Source organism: Sciurus carolinensis, unplaced genomic scaffold (assembly GCF_902686445.1).
Source record: "Sciurus carolinensis unplaced genomic scaffold, mSciCar1.2, whole genome shotgun sequence".
NCBI lineage: Eukaryota > Metazoa > Chordata > Mammalia > Rodentia > Sciuridae > Sciurus > Sciurus carolinensis.
The window spans coordinates 1,190,278-1,214,815 of record NW_025920151.1 but is presented as its reverse complement, the minus strand read 5'-3'; the positions used below and the strand labels follow the sequence as shown (position 1 = coordinate 1,214,815).

The 24,538-nt window shown below is 41.6% G+C and overlaps 1 pseudogene; it reads left to right on the top strand.

Annotated features, from left to right (window-relative positions):
* Positions 1 to 16,045: 16,045 nt before the first annotated feature.
* Positions 16,046 to 16,581, top strand: LOC124974508 (LHFPL tetraspan subfamily member 3 protein-like; annotated as a pseudogene).
* Positions 16,582 to 24,538: the final 7,957 nt, after the last annotated feature.

Sequence of the window (24,538 nt, the reverse complement as noted above, 5' to 3'; positions counted from 1 at the left end):
TTCACGAGCAGCTTATCCTCTGTAACCAAGTCTTGGGTGACGGCAGTCCTGGATGGCAGTCTGAGGGTGGCCTAGTGGATGATCTTGGGCCACAGGCAACTGGTGAATGTGTCCCAGAAACGAGGGGGCAAGGCATGGCTGCTGTTCTAAGCCATTGTGATCTGAGGTAATTATTTGAAGCAAAAAAAATGAATATCTTAGTACTTGAAAGTCGGGTGCTGCCATAAGCGATTTGGCAGTAGCTTAGAACTGAGCAGGGGCAGAGGCTGGGGCATTCTGCAGGGTTAGAGAAAGCCGCGGTGGCATGTGGACCGTTGGAGGCTCTGCTTCTGGGCACTGAGAGATCAGGAGAAAGTCAGGGACGTGGCTGGGAGGTAGGAGAGGGATCCTGTGCCAGCATTGCGTCACCCGTGGGATGCAGAGAGCAGCATGTGACTTCCATGCTAGGAGTAGAGCCACGGCCATTCCTGAGCATAGTGGCAGAGGAGCTGTTGACTGGAAAATGCAGGAAAAGAGACAAGTCAGGAAAGGACCGTGAAGAAAGGGAGCCAGGACCTGATGGTGTGTGCTGGGAGCCGGTCCAGTCACTCGCGGGTCCCCGAAGGATGGGTGGGGTCAGCACAGGCCATGACTCGAACCCCTGGAGCAACTCAAATCCAGCACTGCTCAGATCTGTTTCAGCTCTTCTTCCACAGCATTAAATAAAGCAGGTTAAACAAGACGCAAGCTACAGAGGGATCACCACCAGACCTGTCATCAACCACACGCTCCAGCGGGTGTCTAACGCAGAGCCGGAACATGAAGGTCAACCTTCTATATTTACTTAAAGTTACTCACATAAGCAATTTCCTCTTTTCACCCTGCTGGACTTCGTTTGCCCTCTGGTGTCAGACCTATTGTCAGCATAGTGACTCTATTTTGCTTTAAGCTAAATTTACTGAACTGCTAAGCAAAACATGCGCTGATCTTTAGCTCATATGATTATGTTTTTTTTCTAAATTTATTTATATTGTAAACAAATGGGATACATGTTGTTTCTGTTTGTACATGGAGTAACAGCATACCATTTGCATATTCATACATTTACATAGGGTAATGAGGTTTGATTTATTCCATTATTTTTTCCTTTCCCCCTCCCCTCCCACCTCTCTTTTCCCTCTATACAGTCCCTCCTTCCTCCATTCTTGCCCGCCTCCCACCCCCCATTATATCATCATTCACTTATCAGTGAGGTCATTTGTCTTCTGGATTTTTGAGATTGGCTTATCTCACTTAACATGATATTCTCCAATTTCATCCATTTGCCTGCAAATGCCATAATTTTATTATTCTTTATAGCTGAGCAATATTCATTGTATATATATACCACAGTTTCTTTATCCATTCATCAATTGAAGGACATCTAGGTTGGTTCCACAGTCTGGCTATTGTGAATTGAGCAGCTATGAACATTGATGTGGCTGTATCTCTGTAATATGCTGATTTTAAGTCCTTTGGGTATAGGCCAAGGAGTGGGATAGCTTGGTCAAAAGTAGGTGCATTCCAAGTTTTCTAAGGAATCTCCACACTGCTTTCCAGAGTGGCTGCACTAATTTGCAGCCCCACCAGCAATGTATGAGTGGGCCTTTCTCCCCACATCCTCACCAACACCTACTGTTGCTTGTATTCTTGATAATCGCCATTCTAATTGGGGTGATGGAATCTTAGTGTAGTTTTGATTTGCATTTCTCTTATTACTAAAGATGGTGAACATTTTTTCATATGTTTGTTGATTGCTTGTACATCTTCTGTGAAGTGTCTGTTCATATCCTTAGCCCATTTGTTGATTGGGTTATTTATATTCCTCGTGTAGAGTTTTTTGAGGTCTTTATATATTCTGGAAATTAGCGCTCTATCTGAAGTATGAGTGGCAAAGATATTGTCCCACTCTGTAGGCTCTCTCTTCACATTGCTGATAGTTTCCTTTGCTGAGAGAAAGCTATTTAGTTTGAATCTATCCCAGTTATTGATTCTTGCTTTTATTTCTTGTGCTATGGGAGTCCTGTTAAGGAAGTTTGATCCTAAGCCAACAAGTTGAAGATTTGGACCTACTTTTTCTTCTATAAGATGCAGAGTCTCTGGTCTGATTTCAAGGTCCTTGATCCATTGTGAGTTGATTTTTGTGCAGGGCAAGAGATAGGGGTTTAGTTTCATTCTGTTACATATGGATTTCCAGTTTTCCCAGCACAATTTGTTGAAGAGGCTATCTTTTGTCCCTTGCATATTTTTGGCACCTTTGTCTAGTTTGAAAAAAATGTATTTATTTGGGTTTGTGTCCGTGTCCTCTATTCTGTACCATTGATCTACCTGTCTATTTTGGTGACAATACCATGCTGTTTTGTTACTATTGCTTTGTAGTATAGTTGAAGTTCTGGTATTGTGATACCCGCTGCTTCATTCTTCCTGCTAAGGATTGCTTTAGCTATTCTGGGTTTCTTATTCTTCCAGATGAATTTCATTATTGCTTGCTCTATTTCTGTAAGGTATGTCATTGGGATTTTAATTAGAATTGCATTGAATCTGTATAGCACTTTAGGAAGTATGGCCATTTTGACAATATTAATTCTGTCTATCGAAGAACATGGGAGATCTTTCCATTTTCTAAGGTTTTCTTTAATTTCTTTCTTTAGTGTTCTGTAGTTCTTATTGTAGACATCTTTTACCTCTTTGGTTACATTGATTCCCAAGTGTTTTATTTTTTTTTGAGACTATAGCAAATGGAGTTGTTTTCCTCATTTCCCTTTCAGCTGTTTCGTCCCTTGCATATAAAAATGCTTTAGATTTATGCATGTTGATTTTATAGCCTGCTATTTTGCTGAATTCATTGATGAGGTCTAGAAGTTTTCTTGAGGAGGTTTTTGGATCCTCTAAATATAGAATCATGTCATCCGCAAATAGTGACAGCTTAAGTTCCGCTTTTCCTATTCGTATCCCTTTAATTTCTTTAGTCTGCCTAATTGCTCTTGCTAGAGTTTCCAGGACAGTGTTGAATAGAAGTGTGAAAGAGGACATCCCTGTCTTGTTCCAGTTTTTAAAGGGAATTGTTTCAGTTTTTCTCCGTTAAGAATTATGCTGGCCATGGGCTTAGCATAAATAGCCTTTATAATGTTCAGGTATGTTCCTACTATCCCCATTTTTTCTAGTGTTTTGAGCATGAAGGGGTGTTGTATTTTGTCGAATGCTTTTTCTGCGTCAATTGAAATAACAATATGATTCTTATCCTTAGGTCTATTGACATGATGGATTACATTTATTGATTTATGAATGTTGAACCATCCTTGCATTCCAGGGATGAACCCCGCTTGATCGTGGTGCACAATTTCCTTAAAATGTTTTTGGATATGGTTTGCCAATATTTTGTTAAGGATCTTTTCATCTATATTCATCAAGGATATGGGTCTAAAATTTTCTTTCCTTGATGTGTCTTTTCCTGGTTTGGGTATGAGGGTGATATTAGCTTCATAGAATGAGTTTGGTAGGGTACCCTCCTTTTCTATTTCCTGGAATACATTGAGAAGTATTAGAATGAGTTCTTCTTTGAAGGTCTTGTAGAACTCGGCTGAGAATCTGTCTGGTCCTGGACTTTTCTTTGATGGTAGATTTTTAATGGCTTCTTCTATTTCATTGCTTGATATTGATCTGTTTAAATTGTGTATGTCCTCCTGGTTCAGTTTGGGAGGAGCATATGTCTCTAGAAATTTGTCAATGTCTTCAGTAGTTTCTATTTTGTTGGAATACAGATTTTCAAAGTAGCTTCTCATTATGTTCTGTATCTCAGTGTTGTCTGTCATGATATTTCCTTTTGCATCATGTATTTTAGTAATTTGAGCCTTCACTTTCCTTCTCTTTGTTAGTGTGGCTAAGGGTTTGTCTATTTTGTTTACTTTCTCAAAGAACCAACTTTTTGTTTTGTCAATTTGAATTGTTTCTTTTGTTTCAATTTCATTGATTTCAGCTCTGATTTTAATTACTTCCTGTCTTCTACTACTTTTGTTGTTATTCTGTTCTTTTTCTAGGGCTTTGAGCTGTAACGTTGGGTCAATTAATTGTTGAGTTTTCATTCTTTTCTGGAATGTGCTCTATGCAATTAATTTTCCTCTTAGTACCGCTTTCATAGTTTCCCAGAGATTTTGATATGTTGTATCGTTGTTCTCATTGACCTCTAAGAATTTTTTTATCTCCTCCCTGATGTTTTTTTGTTATCCACGTTCCATTCAATAGCATACTCCAGGTGTTGGAGTAATTTCTCTTTTTTATTTTGTCATTGATTTCTCCTCTCAGTCCATTATGATCTGATAGAACACAAGGCAGTATCTCTATTTTTTTGTATTTCCTAAGGGCTGCTTTGTGGTATAACATATGGTCTATTTTCGAGAAGCTTCCATGTGCTGCTGAGAAGAATGTGAATCCACTCGTTGATGGATGGAATATTCTATATATATCTATTAAGTCTAGGTTATTGTTTGTGTTATTGAGTTCTATGGTTTCTTTGGTTGGATTTTGTTTGGAAGATCTGTCTAGTGGTGACAGTTGTGCATTAAAGTCAACCAGAATTATTGTGTTGAGGTCTATGTGATTCCTGAATTTGAGAAGGATTTGTTTGATGTACAGGGATGCACCATTGTTTGGGGCATAAATATTTACTATCATTATGTCTTCCTGATTGATGGTTCCCTTAAGCAGTATGAAATGTCCTTCTTTATCCCTTCTGACTAACTTTGACTTGAAGTCCACTTTATCTGATATAAGGATGGAAACCCCTGCTTTTTTACTGAATCCATGTGCGTGGTAAGTTTTTTCCTAACCTTTCACCTTTAGTCTGTGTATGTCTTTTTCTATGAGATGAGTCTCTTGTAGGCAACATATTGTTGGGTCTTTCTTTTTAATCCATTCTGCCAGTCTATGTCTTTAGATTGATGACTTTAGGCCATTAACACTCAGGGTTATTATTGAGATATGATTTGTATTCCCAGTCATTTGTCTTATTTTTGGTTTTTAAGTTGGCTTGGTTTCTCCTTTGAGTGGTTTTTTTCTAAGGTAGTTCCCCCCTTTGCTGACCTACATTGTTGTTTCTCATTTCCTCCTCATGGAATATTTTGTTGAGAACATTCTGTAGTGCAGGCTTTCTATTTGTAAATTGTTTTAACTTTTGTTTATCATGGAAGGATTTTATTTCATCTTCAAATCTGAAGGTTAGTTTTGCTGGGTATAGGATTCTTGGTTGGCAACCATGTTCTTTCAGAGCTTGAAATATGTTGGTCCAGGCCCTTCTTGCTTTTACAGACTGGGTTGAGAAGTCGGCTGCTATCTGTATTGGTCTCCCCCTATATGTAATCTGATGTTTTTCTCTCGCGGCCTAAAAATCCTATCTTTATTTGAATGTTAGACATTTTCATTATAATGTGCCTTGGTGTGGATCTGTTGTGATTCTGTGCATTTGGTGTTCTGTAAGCCTCTTGTATTTGATTTTCCATTTCATTCTTCAGGTTTGGGAAATTTTCTGATATTATTTCATTGAATACATTGTTCATTCCTTTGGTTTGTATCTCTGTGCCTTCCTCAATCCCAATAATTCTTAAATTTGGACTTTTCATGATGTCCCATAGTTCTTGGAGATATTCTGTTCATGATTTCTTACCATCTTCTCTCTTTGGGCGACTTTATTTTCAAGATTAAATATTTTGTCTTCATTGTCTGAGGTTCTGTCTTCCAAGTGGTCCAGTCTGTTGGTCATGCTTTCCATTGAGTTTTTTATTTGGTTTATTGTCTTATTCATTTCAAGGATTTCCGTTTGCTTTTTTTTTTGAAAATCTCTATCTCTTTGTTGAAATGATCTTTTGCTTCCTGCAGGTTCTCTTTCAGCTTATTGGTATTATCATTCATTGCCTGCATTTGCTCTCTTATCTCATCCTTTGCTTCGCAGATCATCTTAATCATGTATAATCTGAAGTCCTTTTCTGACATTTCTTCTAACATACTGTCATTGAATTCTATTACTATAGAATCTAGATTTGTTTGGATCATTTTCTTCCCTTGTTTTTTCATGTTGTTCAAGTATCTTCACCTCTAGCAGTGCAGATCTGGGGTATTGCAGATTTCCCCCTATAGGCTTATAGTGGCCCTATAGATTTCCAAAACCCTTTCTTTAAGGGGATCAATATTAGCAGTGCCCAAATCAGACACTATGCAATCCTAGAGCAAATAGCCCCTATGGGGACAATAACAAAATTGTCATAATAAACAAAATGAGTTCAAATATTATCTTCGGTAAAACAAACAGGTTTGCAATAAGGTCTGCATTTTCTAATGGAGGACAAAGAGGATGCAGAGGGATGTAGAATGTGGCTGTTAATGGGATAAGAAAAGAATATACAGAAGTTCTAGAAAATAGAAAGGGTGAGAGTGTAATCCAAAGAAATCGAATGTTAGCATGCAAAATAGGGAGAAAGAGACTCTGAGGGAACATGTAAACAAAAGGAAAAGAGAGCAAAAAAGGTAAAGAAATAAAAACTTAATTTTTTTAAAAAGGAGAAAAAAGAAAATCTACTGTATAACAGTCATATACTAATGAAATCTCCCAGTGTTCAGTAGCCTGATTCATGAGAGGTACCTGACAATGAGCTTCAAGCCTCCAGCAGGCGTCACAGTATGGGATTTGCCCCACCCAAAGATCAGAGCTACAGCTTCCAGGATTATCCAAGATGGCCGTTCTGGCTTTGAAATATGTTGGCAAATGGGGAACTGTAGCTCAGGGGTGGATGTGGTCAGCTGGAGGTCCTGGAGACGGGATGCAGTTTGTCTGGCAGGGGTCCTGGAGGTCTGGTGTGTTTGGTGTGGTTGTGGGATCCTGGAGGTCGGTTGCAATCAGTCAGTCTGGGTTCCTGGTGATAGGGCGAATTCAATTGGTCTGGGGGTCCTGGCAGCAGGGAGCTGTCAGTCAATGTGAGGGCCCCAGAGGCAGGGAGTGATTGGTTGGGCTGAGGGATCCTGGAGACAGGGCTCAGTCAGTCCGGCCAGGGATCCTATGGGGCCTGGCTGTTGTCTCAAAATGGCAGCAGCCACATGTAATCAAACCTGCAGGTACTGTGACAGAGAACTTCCAGGCAGCAGCAGGCAGCTGGTGCTCCACTGATATTTGGCAATCAGTTTGCTGACTGTTGTCAGATGATCTGGAGGTGAACTTCAAGCATTGGGTGATGGATAGGTGTAAGGCAGGCGATGGACAGGTGAGAGGCAGGCAAATGGCAGATGATAGACAGCTGACAGTGAGCAATCTGCTCTCAAAAAAGGTGTCGATATGCTGGCAGACTGCAGGTCATCACAGCAGACAAATGGGTAAACACCAGGTGATCGATAAGCAGCAAAAACTTCCTCACCGAGAAACCGATATCATCTGCTTGAAACCGGCATTAGGAAGCAACAAAGAACGCAGCCTCCCTGTAATCCACCATTTTGGATCTCCCGAGATTGTACCTCTCTATATGATTATGTTTTTGATTTAACCTTAATGGTCTACTCTGTTACCTAAAAAAACTCAGTTAAGTCTAAGTTAAGTTGTTTACTGCCAAACAATCAGTGTGAGTGCTTAATTTTATCCTATTATTCTTTATGTCATTGATTTGTTCTCTACCTATTGTAATACACATGTGAGACCCAAGCCAGCATAAACTACTCACAGCCAATGTAATGAGGGCATTTGATCTTAAGATAGTATTTTTCTAGGTGTTTGCGTATGCTCTTTTTATGTTCCTTAGTTCTACATTTCCAGGACAGCCCTTGATGTCCAAGCCTTTGAAAGAAGGACAAATACTGAACATTTGTCCATTTACCATAAATATTAATTGTTTATTCACCATATTTATTGTACACTACTGTATAGGGAAGAGGTGGATCTGTGGGAGGTGGGTTCTTGTACTTATTTGCGTGTTTCCCTCTAGGTGGATACCACAAATTTCCCCCAGTCTTATAAGCTGAGTAGGGCAGTCCTAGTACTGTGGGGACAACAAGTCTCCTGTTCTGTCAGTCTGTCCTACTGGTAAAGCATTAACTGGGGCAGGTGTGGTCAGCATAGGAGCAAGCCATTCCTAAACTGTGGTTTTCTGAATAACTCCTCAAACTCTGTACTTTCAAACTTATGTGTGATATTTGTACATTTTTTAAAGCATTCCCCATCCTCCCCCAAGCTCTGCAGACTCATTGAGGCTAAATTCTTATCACAACAATCCAGGGAATACGATTTGCAATTGCACAGTTATAAGTATGATAATTACAAGAAAACACCCAATTCCTAGGAGAGATGACAGTGGCAATTTCCTGGAATGGGGGTCTTGCCTAGCCCTTACCCATGCTCAGACCTTGTCAAGCAGCATGGTGGAAATGGACCCCACCAGGTTTGGAAAATTCTCAACCTCCTGCCAACAAACAATGCTAACATTAAAATGATCCCCAAGTGTGGGAGAAATGTGGGACACCCCAGGAAAAGACTGTGGGTCTGACTGTGCAAATGTCAGTTAAGACCTGGGAAAGTGCAAATATGGTGCTGAAGAGGACGTTTTGTCTCACCAGAGGCCATCAGAGAGATTTGGAGTCCATCTCTTAGTCCAAGCACGGGGCTTCTAGGAGCTTCTGGGCTTATAGCTTAAGTGAGAGACGTCCATGTTTGTGGCTCTCACTCAACGAAGGGAACATCAGTGGTCTTCATAGAGGTCCATGCAGAGCTGGGGGAGGTCTACCAACCCAGGCACTGTCACCTCAAATTTAAAAGTACAGAGGCTGCATCCAATCAGTGCAGCCCAGTGTCTCTCAAACTGTGCAGGAAGCAAGCTGAGAGCCACCTGGCCACAGATGCTCGCTAACTTCTGAGTTTCCCCATCAGGGGTGGCCCCTGGGGCTAGGGAGGATCAACCCCTGGTCTTCAGTCCCAGGCAAGAACTTCCTCTGGGTTCCTGCCTGTGAGCCACAGGGCTGTGGGCCAGTGGCTCCTTCGGGGTTCCCATTTCCTTCTTGGGTAGTATCGTCTGTGAGGACTGTTTAACTTAGTCGTTGGATGTGTGGTGTGGGGAGCAGGTAATTCACCTCTTCTGTTTCCAGTGGTTGGAAGGTCTCACAGTTGAGAGGAACAGGGCCCACCCAGCTCTACTTAAGGAGCTACATCCCATAAGCCCCATCTCCTCGCCTGACTTGGACGGAAGATCTTATGAGCTGATGCTGTCTCTCCTCAATGAGGGGAAACTTTAATATGCTGTGAAGAAGTGTACAACTAACAAGCAGCCAGGGTCCAGTGCAAGGTGGATTCTGACCACATCCCATCAACTGGCAAACCTTAGAGTTGGCCAACATATGTTCAGCATCTTATATTTTCCTTTTGGGTCATGAGGAGTGAAGGTGCAGGCTGGGAGTCTGTTCTGACAGTTTCAAGGCTGTTAATTCACCCAGCTGACTTCCCAGCCTCGCTTCTGCACCTGCGGACAACCTTGGAGTCCTGCAGGAGTTAAGCGTGGCTACCACTGTCCTCCAACACTGAACTCTGAACTTGTTTTCATTAATTAAAATTCGGGTCCCATAATAATTTCTTAACCTAAGCTGCAGCAATTACAAACAGGAATCTGTATTTACTCTATAATCAGAGGGTTTGGAGTAGGAACTTATGAAAGCTGTTTGTCACGTCAACAATTGAAGCTCAGGTAGTTGTTGCTTGCAGTTAGGAGGGCACCTCTGAAGTTGCCTGACAAACTTCCTGCCACTGGACGCCCATTTGGGAGGCCTAGGTTTGTGGACCTGGACTGTTCTTGGAGTTCACAAGCATTCAGGTGATAGCACGTGTCTTTTCCACAGGTGTCAGAGTAGAAGCTGTCAGGTATACTAAATTCCCAGAACCATAACTAGGGCAGATGGGATCCTGGAGTGAGGCCACCTGACTGTAGGCAAATCAGTTGTCTCTACAGGTGCTGGGCTTCCATCAGAAGCCAGGTCACCCTTTGGTCTACAGAAAATGTGAATGCGAACTGAAGAAAGTCGACATGATTGGATTTAAGGTTTGGGGTTTAAATGCACCTTGGAAATTACTTGGACACTGCCTTGGAGCCTTATGCCTCTTTTGGTTGTAGAAGAAGTAAACAAGACAGATCCCACAAACAGAGGCACTGGCCAAGTATGATTTACTCACCTGATTAAATCAGCTGAGTCCCAGGTCACATCTCTATGACTTACGAATTGCATCTTCTGCAATGTCGATCTGAAACTGATGCCCCTGATTGAATTTGGGCTGAAGAGAAGTTGTGACATTGAGTCCAGTCTCTGAGGGGGGATGGGGATGCCCTGCAGATGGGTTGGCGTTGGTGTTTCTCACGATGACCAGGTCTGCCTCCTGCAAGGTCGTGGAAGTGACCCGGGGACCAGGAGTCTTGCCGGAACCCAGACTCCGCTGCCTTCTTTCTCTGTTCACTCCTCTGTTCCCTCTCTGTTCACTGGTTTTGGGGTGGCGTCTAGACGGTGGAATCTGGAGGTGACTGTGGTGTGTGAGACTGTCCCTCAGCAAGGTCTCAGGGAAGGCAGGCCCTCCCCTTCTCCCCTAGAGAATACAGAAATCACAGTGCTGGCTTCCAATCCTGCTCTGCCACCTTTTAGCTGTGTGATATTGGGCAAGTTACTAGATCTTTTTGGGTCATCCTTGGTTTTATCATGATCAAAGTGGGAGTACCATTTTGGGGGGCTACCATGCTCGATTGAGTGAGACGCTTTGTTTAAAGCAATAGTCATACACCAGTTTCTCAGCTGCTTCCCCTGGGTCTGGATGGTGCCCTATCCACTATTTCTGGAAGGAAACATGAGCGTCTATGTGGGCTTGATTCTGTCTACCACACTTGTGGTTAATTGGTTCCTCATGAGAGAACCCTTTTAGGGTTCCCTCCTCAAATTTTGGGCTCTCTGTATGACATCTGCTAAGCACATGTCATCGATCAGCTGCAAGGCACAGAAGCTGGTCTCAGTGAAGCGTTGCTGTCCTCTGGTTCATGTGTGTCACCTGGTGTCAGAGAGAGGAAGCTTACCGAGAAGTGGCACTTGGTCTACCTGAGGATTGGGGCCGTTTCTTGGAGGAAGCACAGGGAAGTGGTGCGGTTCGCCCCTCTTCTCCCAGGGTCCAGCTCCATGTCTTGCAAGTACTTAACATAAACTAAACATGTTGATGTTTACATTCCATCATCTTAAAAAATACTCAAGTTGTTACTGCATAGGGTTTGGGGGAGGAGTAGGTGAATTAATACATGTGAAACAAGCTCATAAGCCAGCGCCTGGGTGTTCGCTCTTATCGCACTGCGAGAAAATTAAATAACGTAACGCCATGTGATTAGCTAATTACATTTGCAATGCAATTTGAGCCTCATTATGCAATCTTGACATGAAGTGGATGGTTTCATGGTTGGGAACCCACAGTGGAGGCCAGTGAGGGTCACAGGAGTGGGGGAGGCTGAAACTCTCAGTTCTTATGTTCCAACCAAAGAAATGTAAATTTAAGGTCAGAAACCACCATGCAAGGGGACTTTATTACAGGAGGAAGCAAATCAAAGTAAGGTGAAGGTAAGTGAAGCTGAAAGAGAGAGGGAGAGAGAGAGAGAGAGAGAGAGAGAGAGAGAGAGAGAGAGAGAGAGAGAGAGAGAGAGAGAGAGGAGGTCTCCGATCAGAGAACCACAAGGGACAGTGCTGTTTGCAGAATATGGCTGTGGTGAAGACCCTAGGGAGCAGGGACCACCTTCTGCACTCTGTCAGAAGTCGGGAGGTGGGGACTTTCATCTGGGGTGGTCCTTTCCAGAGCTGTCCTGGTGGCCATCCCCTTCAGGGGTCTCATCTACAAGTCCAACCTACATTCCTGTGGGTCAGGGTCAGCGACTGGTCAGGAGTAATCCTCGTGTGCCTGTTCCACTACAGAGTCCCCTTTCTGAGACAGAAAGGGGCATGTGGGGCAATAACTTCTAGATTTACCTTGACTTTTATGGACCTGATCAAGAGATGGTCCCATATATCCTTTGTTCTTGATGTATTTCTCCAATTTGCTCCTTTTCCTCCTGTTGACTTGCGGTCCAGGTCCACCTATGCAATGGTTTATTACAGCTTATCTGCTAGGAGGTATGGACTCATCTGCTGTTGCGGTGCGAGAATGTACTCACCTACCCAAACCCAAAGAAGGAAAGAGGGACGCCAGGTATGGCAGACGCCAGGCTTTATGCTATGGTCTTTCATGATTGGGTGTCTGAATAAGCAGGCAGGCCTGAGCAGTTAGTCTGTGCCTTATCACCTAGAGGGCAAGGGTCCCTCCTGGTTCCTCACCGGGTGAGAACAACAGGGTGTGCAGTCTTCCCAATGTCACCCAGGTGATCCTGTGTCCACCGGGGTGATTGAACAGGGTGCAGTATCCTGTCACCCACTGTTCCTATGTCCTCCTGGGTTATTGAACAGGCTGTGCAGTCTCCTGACACCTAGGTGTTCCTGTGTCCTCCTGGGTTATTGAACAGGGTGCGCAGTCTCATGTCACCTAGGTGTTCCTCTGTCCTCCTGGGTTCTTGAACAGGGTGCACAGTCTCATGTCACCAAGGTGTTCCTGTGACCTCCTGGGTTTTGAACAGGGTGCACAGTCTCCTCTCACCTAGGTGTTCCTCTGTCCTCCTGGGTTATTGAACAGGGTGCACTGTCTCATGTCACCTAGGTGTTCCTCTGTCCTCCTCAGTTATTGAATAGGGTGCTCAGTATCATGTCACCCAGGTGTTCCTGTGTCCTCCTGGGTGATTGAACAGGGTGCTCAGTCTCATGTCAACTAGATGTTTCTCTGTCCTCCTGGGTTATTGAACAGGGTGCGCAGACTCATCTGACCCAGATGTTCCTGTGTCCTCTAGGGGGATTGAACAGGGTGCTCAGTCTCATGTCACCTAAGTGTTCCTGTGAACTCCTGGGTTATTGAACAGGGTACTCAGTCTCATGTCACCCAGGTGTTCCTGTGTCCTCCTGGCTTATGGAAAAGGGTGAAGTCTCATCTCACTTAGGTGTTCCTGTGTCCTCCTGGGTTATTGAATAGGGTGTGCAGTCTCCTGTCACCTAGGTGTTCCTGTGTCCTCCTGGGTTATTGAATAGGGTGCACAGTCTCATGTCACCCAGGTGTTCCTGTGTCTTCCTGGGTTATTGAACTGGGTGCACAGTCTCATGTCACCTAGGAGTTCCTGTGTCCTCTACGGTGATTGAACAGGGTGCTCAGTCTCATGTCATCTAGGTGGTTCTGCATCCTCCTGGGTTATTGAACAGGGTGCACAGTCTCATGTCACCTAGGTGTTCCTGTGTCCTCCTGGGTTATTGAACAGGGTGCACAGTCTCCTGACACCTAGGTGCTCCTGTGTCCTCCTGGGTTAATGAACAGGGTACACAGTCTCATGTCACCCTGGAATTCTTGTGTCCTCCTGGGTTATTGAACAGAGTGTGCAGTCTCATGTCACCTAGGTGTTCCTGTGACCTCCTGGGTTATTGAGCAGGGTACAGTCTTCCCAATGTCACCCAGGTGTTCCTGTGTCCTCCTGGGTTTTTGAACATGGTGCTCAGTCTTATGTCACCTAGGTGTTCCTGTGTCCTCCTGGGTTATTGAACATGTTGCAGTCTCCTGTCACCTAGGTGTTCCTGTGTCCTCCTGGGTGATTGAACAGGGTGCACAGTCTCATGTCACCCAGGTGTTCCTGTGTCCTCCTGGCTTATGGAAAAGGGTGAAGTCTTATCTCACCTAGGTGTTCCTGTGTCCTCCTGGGTTATTGAACAGAGTGTGCAGTCTCATGTCACCTAGGTGTTCCTGTGACCTCCTGGGTTATTGAGAAGGGTGCAGTCTTCCCAATGTCACCCAGGTGTTCCTGTGTCCTCCTGGGGTTTTGAACAGGGTACTCAGTTTTATGTCTTCCAAGTGTTCCTTTGTCCTCCTGGGTTATTGAACAGGGTGCACAGTCTCATGTCACCCAGGTGTTCCTGTGTCCTCCTGGATTATTGAACAGGGTGCACAGTCTCATGTCACCCAGGTGTTCCTGTGTCCTCCGGGTTATTTAACAGGGTATGCAGTCTCATGTCACCTAGTTGTTCCTGTGTCCTCCTGGGTTATTGAACAGGGTGCTCAGTCTCCTGACACATAGGTTTTTCTGTGTCCTCATGGGTTATTGAACAGGGTGCGTAATCTCCTCTCACCCAGGTGTTCCTGAGCATTTACAATCACACTTGCTTGAAATTCTTATTTGCTTTCACTTACATTTCCCATGCTAATTCTGTCCTCTATTGATTTTCAAATCCCAGTTTGATGGATCTTGAACTGTGATATATGAATTCCTCACCCAGAGAAAAGCTGAATGTAAGTTTTGCACACTTACACTTTCAAATTTTTCCCAGTTGCAGAAGCTGCCCTTTATTATCTTTCGTGTGTCCCATATCCCATGTTCCACTTGCTGTGTCTGTCTCTCCAGGCAATCTCAAATCTTCAGGTTCTCGAATGAAGAACAAGATGAAACCTCATCATTTAAGGTATTCTTCCATTGACTAGTCATTTATATAGCCAACTGAGTACAGAATTAGGGATCAGATTCTATCCGAGTTCTTTTTACTTAGAGAATCCAGTGTTCATATAGTTCAAAATGGTTTGTTGCCAAAATCTATTCCTGCTATTGATAAATCTTGTTTTACAGGGTGGTTACATGTTTCTTTATATCAGAGTCAGAAGAAGAAACCAAATCAGAAGAAACCAAAAAGAAAAAAAAAAACTCAACAAAAATAGAGAAGTGAAGTTTGCAAGAGAGGGACTGTTAAAAGAGCAACTGGAAACCTGGAAAAGGCAGGGGACTCAAAATAAAGAAAGGAAACAGCATAATGCACAGGGATACAACAGCAATACTCCATGAAAATGTAAGGAATCATATACAGATAATCAGGGAAAAGTGCCCTGAGAACAACTCTGGTTGACTGAAGCTTTGGGTTGTGGGGGAAGTGGAAATACCTAGATGATTAAAACATCATCTGGTGGTCATCCTTTTGTATCCTTAGTACAAAGCAACTGTTAATGAATGTTTGTGTAATAAATGGAACACTGGCCAAACTATCCTGTTTTCAAACAAAGTATAAAATTCTGTGACAAGGTCACTTCCGTGTCCACACATCCCCCACCCATGGGAAGGTTTTGAGGTAGAGACAATCTGTATCATCAAGTGGTCCTAGTTCATTTGGCTGCATGAGCTAAGGCAACCACCTTGAGGTTTGTCTTTTTACATTATTGATTATCAGGTTCCTGCTCAACTTCTGTTTCTACCTGTCCACCTGAAGTAACTGAGGAGTCAGCCCGAGTAGGGGAGTGGTGTGGGCAGTTGTGTAGTGGTAACAAGGAGGTCTCTTGGGGGCAGTATGTCTGCTTTCGCTTGTCATTTCGCGCCTCTGCAAAGGAGCAGAGCTCTAAACACGTTGCTGTGTGGCGATGAAATGCTCCCAGAATCAGTCTCTTAGGCCGGTCCCTAACACCAGCCGGGATCCCGAGATCACTCTGGGATTCCCGTGGGTCCTGCGGTTCCCATCATTAGATTACACTTGTCCCACAAACTCCAGGCCCGCTTCTCTTATTTGCGTCCACCACTAAAGGGGCATTCCAGGGTCGCCGCGTTCCTCTGTGCCCTGGGCACTGGCAGCGCGGGCCTGGCCAGAGACTGGAACAGAGCTGGGGCGCGCGGGATTTGCCGCCTGCAGCAGCTGCAACTGCAGCGGCAGCGGCGGGAAGAAGGGTGGAGAGTGGTGAGGAGGGCTGGAGCCCTGGCCAGGAGGTAGTGCCAGGCAAACCTGAGGGGTGCTCCGAGCTCCCCCGCCCTCCTTCCGGGAGCCAGGATGCAGACTCTGGAAGAGGTGCTGTTGGGCTGAGGTGGAGGCAGGGGAATTGCATCGCATGCAGCTCTGAGAGTGTCTCCTGCGCGCTGAGAGGTGGAGGACCAGGATGCGAAGGAGCAGGAGGCGGGGAATGCCTGGATCCGCTGCCGCTGCTGCTGCTGCCGCAATGCTCCTGGCTCAGGAAACTTTGGAGCTGTACCACACCAACTATGTGCGGAACTCGCAGGCCATCATTGTGCTATGGGCCATCTTCACCATCTGCTTTGCCATGGTCATTGTAGTGTGCTTCATCCAGTCCTACTGGATCAGTGACAGCGTGGACACCCCGCAAGCCGGCTATTTCAGGCTCTTCCACTACTGCATCAGCAACGGCTTCTCCCGGGAGCTGACCTGCAGGGGCAGCTTCACGGACTTCTCCAGGTTGCCCTCGGGCACCTTCCAAGCCGCCTTCTTCATCGGCCTCTCCATGATGCTCATCATCGCATGCATCATTTGCTTTACCTCTTCTTCTTCTGCAACACGGCCATCTTGTACAAGCTATGTGCCTGGCTGCTCACCTCTGGTGAGTGCAAGCTCACCTCCGTGGAGGCAAGGGACTCCTGGGTGTTTGAGCCCAGGAGGGGCCGGAATAGGAGGGTGCTGGGCAACTTAAACCTCTGGGACTGAGGGGTGTGTGGGAAGGAGCCCTGAAAGGCCGGAACCGGGGAGTTCCCCAGTCCAGGCACTAGCGCTGTTCCCCAGGCTTTGGAGAACCTCCCAAGAGTGAGGGACGCCACCCAGAGGGACGCGCTGGATGCAGAGTGGTTGTTGGGCTGAGTCCGCCCAGAACTTAAGACGAAGGGACCAGGGGGCAGCGGAGAAGTACCAGCTTAGAGAGGTTAGGCTGGGTGGTGGTTATGGGGCGCTAGGAGGAACTGGCACAGGGAGCTGAAAAGCGGATTTGGAGACATTGTAGAGGAAGAAGCAAGCTCTGACCCTCGCTGGGACTCTTTCTGCTTCATAGTTTGTGTGTGTGTGAGAGAGAAGTTGGAATAAAATTGTTTTTCCCTGTACTGGACAATTTTAAATATCTTATCATCCATCTGGAGATGAATAAATCCTAATTGTTTTGGGCTTCATACTTTCAAGAAAAATGTAGCTTAGAGTGTTCCTTAGCAAGTCCCCAATGCCAAGTCTTCAGTTTGCTTCCTTGTAAGAGCAAAGGTCCTTCCATTTAATCTTTAAACAGACTTCTTGAGGGAATCAAGATTTCTCAAAATCTCATTTTGGGAAAGTGGTGTTAGGGAAGTGGGCAAATAGAAAACCTGTTTCATTAACATCTCTGATCACTCTGCTTGTAGACAGATTGTTGCCAGCTGGAGAATATGAAAGTAATTTTTTTTTGTTTTTGTTTTTGTTTTTGTCTTTTTTTGTCTTCTGAGCATCAAAGTTACTTTTAAACCAGAAAGAAGGAGGAATGCATTTCCTGGTCGCTTTGAAGAATCCTGAAATAAAAAACAATAAAACTGGCTCCTATTGTAGCTCCCCTGATGCCTTTCTGTCTCTGTCAGCAATCTTGCATGCCCTTCCTTCTAAAGTCAAGGGTCCTTGGATCTTTGACAACTTAGTGTTCTGGCATTGTTGAGGTCCTTTTGATTTTATGAGTGATTTCATTGTGGAGGAATATAGAACGCCTCAGGCATCCAAACTTTCTCATTTGTTTCATTTTATTATTCTTATTCTTTAAAGATCTTAGTTTCAAGATTTTGTTGTTTATTCTATTATTCCTGAGAAGGTTTTCTGGCAAGTAGGAATTTAATTCCCAAGTTTATCAGAGTGTCATACGGTGATTAAATTCTTAAAGGTGGCAGATAACAACATTGTTTCATGATTATTTATTATTAGTTTGATATAAGAAAAGCTTGTGGAAGTCTAAACTTGTGTGGAAACATTTGTATTATGTGTGTCTTGATGGATTTTGGCTTGCATTTATTGTGAAAGTATATATGTGAAAAGTAAGAAATGAGCACCAGATGAGGCCTATCCCCCTCCCATATTCGGTCACCTTCCTGAAATGTAAGAGTTCACCTTCTCCTTTTGTCCCTCCACCCCTAACTTCTTGAAGAACTCCCTCACTTTGGTTTCTCCCCATGTATAATGTTAACTTTTATAGATATTTTAAGAGCAGATTAACTCTGAGATTTGGAATACATTCATATATTATGGTTGTTCTTGACAGCTCTGGTTTGACTTTGAATAGGAAAAACAGGATGCAGATGTTTTAGGAAGAGAATTGACCCTGCACAGCTAATTTTAATTTTTCGAAATTAAATGACCTATTTAGACTGGTGATTCAAATTAAATTGTTTTCATAGGTCTGAAAGTAATTTGTAGGTGATTTCTCAACAATATATTATTAAGTATGTTATTTTTATGAGGTTTAATGTTCCATATATTTAAATAAAAAGAAAGAAAGAAGATGATCTTTGGGAATGAATTACCACCTTTGAAATTAGTACAAACTGCAACCATTATCATTTTTAATTTTCCTTTCCTGAAATAGAGCACATACAAATAATTTATTTGGAGATAGTGAAATATGATGTATTGTTTGAAGATATTAGACATCAATATGCTATTCTAGTTTCCATGTCATGTAAAATATGATGGGAACATTTGTATCACAGAAGATATAAGGGCACTTACTTACTTTTTGAGAAGTTCAGATCCTTAAGTGGCATACTTCTTAGAAACCTTTATTTGCAATTTATTTAGTGTTTACTTCTACTTACTTATTAATGAAGTGTATTAATAAAAGAAGAATGGATTATGATAAAGGGTCATATATGAATCAAAGTAAGTTATATTCACAGATTTTTAAAGAATGAGGTATATGTGACATTTCTGAAGAATTTCATGTTTAACATGGTTTCAGATTTTTAAAAATTTTCATATCATAACACTAATAAGAAATTTAACATAATTTCCTAAAGTTTCTTTGAAAGTGTAGCTTATAACCTTTAGACTACACCTCTTTAATATTACATAGGCTTCTTATGCTTATAGTTTACCTAGGCTAATCTCAAGTTAATTTGCTACGTATGAAAGATGAGACCTAATGTACCATGTTCTTACTAGAGTGCTGAATCCTCATTGGAAGTCAAGTACTTAACTTGAATATTTAGTTACCTAAGCATATAGATGTAGTAATATAAATCATAATGAAGTAAAATATAAAATCCTATAGGGAATGATACATTTAAATGATACAGATACCTTCTTGTGACAATATAATATCAAAAATTATTCTTTTTATGACTGAATAATGAACCAGAAAAATTACTTATTTTATTGGACCCAGAAGTGATGTTGCTTGTCTATCTCGATATGTGATACACATATAATTATTGCCACTATTAAGAACACCTTGCCCTCTCCCTTGTCTCTTTAAGTCATTATTAACCTCAGAAGAGGGAAGCTTGGAAACACAGAACTAAGAGCAAATCTGTCACAATACCTTTGGGTGAAATACTGTCCTTTGAGACCATGACTGACTTAAGGACAGAAGACAAAAGAAATAAATAATGACAATCAAAGATACAGAACTATCCTAAATCTATAGTCAGATAACTCCCTAAGAAGAAAAGCTTTTATTTTCTGTGTGATTAACACCATAAGGAAGAAGTGGATTTGTAATTGGTCAGGTAAGGTAACAAAGTCTAGGTTTCTCTTTTTTTGGGTGGGGGATATTTTTCTTAAATCAATATAAAAAGGGAATTTTGTCCTTCTTGGAACTTGGTTCTCTGTTTCTATGTCCCTCTTTTCTTTAAAACAGGATTTTAGTCTGTTCAAGTCTACTAATTGCCAAATAACATAGAGATGTTTTGTTTGTTTTGCTGACAGTAAGCAATATCTTGAATTGTTTCCAGGAGCCTGTGTATTCAAGATTTTAGACCAATGAAATCCCCCAACCTCTCTTTCTCTCTCTCTATATATACATGTGCATATACATAAGTATATATGTATATGCACATGTATATAGATGTACATATGTATATATGTATGTATATGCACATGTATATATATACATATGTATATATGTATGATATCATCATATATTTTATATGATAATATTAAGGTAGACCTTAAGGTTGTGAATTCACTGTGTATATTTTTGGTGGAAGGCAGCAAATGAAAAGGTGGTGGAAAGTAGCAGATGAGGAGGTACTTTCATTTATGAAGAATAGATTTTCTCAGAGGGTTAAGAACATAAGTGGGTTGTATTTTCCAGATTCCTCATCATTCTGAATATGTCAAAAGGAAGGACAATCAAGATGGCAAGGCTTAAAATCCAAATTGTTTAGTAAATTCCTTCCAGCCTTCCAGTTTATTCCCCCAACTTTTTTCATACATTTATTTTGTTCATTTAGTTTTTTTAATGTGGTGCTGGGGATAGAACCCAGTGCCTCACACGTGCTAGACAAGCACTCTACCACTAAGCCACACCCCCAGTCCTTCCCCAGGTTTATTTTAGCTCGTTTACTTTCTTAAATTTATAACTTTGTCATTTAGGAGAGGTAAGAGTCACTGAAGATCATCACTGCATTTCTCAACCTGCAAGAAGAGTTTCTGCAATGTTATACCATCCTCTCACATAGTATCCTGCTCTTATTGGTCTCATCAGCATTTAAAATTAGAGGCTGTTTGTGTGTTTGTTTAGTGTCTTTCTTCTCCGGTACCCTGAAAGTTTCCTAAAGCCTTGTTTGTTTTTCTTTATATGGTTTAGAGGTCAAGAGCATGGATATTGGAGTTAAAAGATACAGGTTTAAAGCCTGGATCTGACACTGACTATGCAGCCTGTGAATTAATCTTTCTGTATGTATGTTGCTTATCTGAAAATAGGCTTCTAACTTTACCTACTTCAGGAGATTAGTGCAAGGAATAAGTGAGCTAATGTGAGTACTTAGTGCCCAACTCATAGCAAGGAAGCCCTCTGTGATTGTAGATATTGTTGCTGTTGCTTTCTTGTTGTTAATGCTGTATCCTGGCACATTGTAGTTTATGTGTTTGTATAGCACACAGTAGATATTCAGCACACTTTCATTGACTTATTTAATGAAAAAACAATGATTAATGGGATGAAGAAAACAAAGTAGGAAGGAGTGATCTTAAATTTCCTACATACTGTGGTGAAAAGGCAATGCTGTATACCTTGAAAACCATGATACTTATTATTCTCAATGGCATCAGCAATGACCACAGTGAAAGAACTTCTCCCTATTCTTTTTGGCAATGACTGTGACATGACAGCCTAATTTGTGAGGAACTTTCTCCCAAATGGATACTTTTCTTGTGTATTGGTAGTAGTCTTTATTATACTACTGGAAGATAATCATATCTCAGACTTTAGACAAATTTCCCTTCCACTTAGTTTCTCATGATGAAAAAACTCAAAATGGTGGTTTTACATAAGAATCAGGAGATTAGGCTTTCTTTCATGCACAGCAGGAACCTGTTCCATGTTGAATTTTCTTATGCACTTCAGTAGCAATTAGGACCAAAGAAGAGGGTATCTTTTCTCCACTTTCCTATTTCTTCTTACTGTGCATTAGTGCACATGTGCTCTTCTTGGGGTGGCAGGGAGCCTGTCCCAGCTGCTCAGGTGGGGTGGTGTGTGCAGAAAGCAGGAGGTGCCCTGAAGAGGGTACAAGCTTGGGATTTACTCAAGTGAAGACTCAGTGTTCAGGACAAGCCCTAGACCTTGCCATCTGATTAGTTGTGAGCAGTGTGAGAAAGTAGATTCTTACATCAGAAAGCTGCTAATCCATCCTGAATTTGGTGCTATAGAATGTTCTGAAAAAAGCTTTTTACCCTGAGGGAGCATTGTAAACATTCTCCCAGGTACAGAGGAGAGAATGTATTGTGCTGTCAAAGGCAGTTTTTATTTTTAAGAACACATTATATCACTTAAGGTGAATATAATTTTATCTGTCAATTTAAAAATTAATTTAAAAATAACTTTCTCTTTACCGAACCAAACTTGTAAGAAAAAGTTGAAATAATTTTAGAAACTGTTTATTTTTCTTATATGTAGTGTGACAAGGAATGTGACAATCAAAGAGATGTTGGAAAATATATTAATATGAATGTCAAAACAAACAATTTTGATAATAGCTAAATTTTAAGTGACGATCTGTGAAAAATAACAAGTCCCATATAACCCATATGATACATTATTAGGAGGTTTTTTCCTAGTTGTAGATCTGAATAGAAGCCCCTTTTCTCTGTAAAAATGTTAACAAGATGCTTACCTGTTTGTAAATAAATAATAAATATAATAAAAGTCTAACAGAAGTGAGGAATATTAGATGCTTGACATGAAAACACCTATTTGGTAATTATTGCTTTTCTCTGAAATGATGCTATGACCCAGCAAAGAGTGAAGATGGCCAGGTTAGTATATTGCACTTACCTCAGACAACTTTCAAAGAGAACAAAATTGTAAATGGAAATAAAAATACCCCAGCAGAGCATATAGCTAGAGTTGCAATATGTGGCTGAGTTCACTTCCCTGTGTGGTGTGAGGAGATAAACTATGGGAGAGAAGTAGAGAGAATTTTGGTTCACCCTGGTGTGAAGCAAAGAATTCCAGCATAATTCTAATTTGGGGGCTTAATAGCATGATAACTGAGCTAGTTTTAAAGTGTAATTTCCATAATATATCTGAACTTTGGGGGTCAGCACCAGATTTAATTAATGTGAATTTTACTTATAGTGAATCCACTGGCATTTTTATTTGATATAGGGAAAGATCAAGACAATGACCTTTGTTCTTAATAATAACAAGGAGATATTAATGACAGTAAGGGGCTGCTTCATATAGCAGTACTGGATAAATTATTTGATTACTTAAACATAGTGCTATTATGAAAAGTCCCTGGAGCATTTAAAAGAAAGAAATAAACAACCTCTCTAAGAACACAGAATGCTGACATAATTAACATCCAAATTAAAGACATAGCTCTTAAAGTATGACTACGGCACAGGTTCCTGTACTATTCAGAGTTTACATTGTCCTTAATGTAATCATGAGCATCTTTCTCATCTCCTCTGTTAATGTGGAAAAAATGAGTGGCTTGCAAGAGGAAGAAACATAATTTTTGACTAATATAGATGTGAACCATGGAAAGAGTGAAAGAAGAAATCAAACCTTTCTGCAGTAGATTTACTGTCATGGAATTGCAATATCTGGGTTTTTACATTTTTTCCCAGCTTACTGAGACCAAGGTCTGCAGCATGGTAGGGGATACTTTTGTGTGGTCAACAAGAGGAAAGATCCTAAATGATAATCCGAGTGAAATTGGTTTTCTGACTGCCTGAAATGTTTACATTGGGACCTATCAATGAAAGGCCTAGTGGAAGAGTAGTGAAAGGTAATGGAAATGAATTTTAAATAGTTGCAGATCTGAAAAGCAGCCTTAACTCGGAAGCAGACATGTGGAACTTAACGAATTAGCATTCTCCATAGTCTTTGTCATATTAGAAAACAATGGAAAAGATGATTTTGAAGGGAACCCAACATAGCCTTAGTAAGCAATGCATCATAGGGCCATTTATTTAAGTGTCTGGAGACTAATTATGGAAATCTGGGGATGAGAGGGAAGGAATATTCTGCATGGTCCTCAGTTGGTATCAATGAAGATCAAGAGTGAGGTGCCACTGGTCATGGTGGGGCATGCCTGTAATTCCCACCATTTAGGGAGGCTGAGGCAGGAGGATTGGAAATTCAGGACTAGCCTCAGCAACGTAGGGAGACTCTGTCTCAAAATAAAATAATAAAAAGGGCTGGGAGTATAGCTCAGTGGTAAATCACCCCTGGGATCAATCCCCAGGAACAAAGAAACAAAAAAAGTGAGGTGCTGTGGAATTGAAATGGAAAATATGCATGTATCATTGTTGATAGAAAGCTCAGTATTTGACAAACAGAAAAACATATCCAGCTGTTAAAAATGACAGGGACATAGAGTAGTGACACCAAAAATAAATGAAGTGTGAATAGAAAACAGACAATGAATTTCAAGATTGAAAACCCTATAGAATTTGATAACATTAAAAGCCTGTTGAATTTGACATCATCAATGTCATAAAACTGCAAATTGGCACTGGACAAGCAGTTGAGAGGGAATATGTGTTTATGGTGGAGAGGTGTGTGCAAATGTGTTACCAAGAAAGAAAAATTATGGCTCTGATCTCCATCCAGGAAATTAATATAGACTCTAAGATCAAGTTATTCAAAGGCAGAGATGATCAAACTTCTTGTATGGCAGATGGAAATATTGAGAAGAATTAAAATTTGCCAACATAAGAAAGAAAAGGTTATTGTAAAATTTGAAGAAAAATGGTTGTACAGTTTCTCTTTGAAAAATGTAGTTGCAGACTGTGAGGCTAAATTGACTCCTATAATGCCTTTGTTGGGAAAAGGAGATTTACAGTGAATATTTGGGTGAATATATTTTCTGAGCATTTTAAGAACATATAGATTCACACTAGATTAATCCATCTGAATTTCAGATTATTAGTATCCAATGATATTGTGGGCCTGTGTGATGCCAAATATTGGTTAACAGAAGATCTACATTTTAAT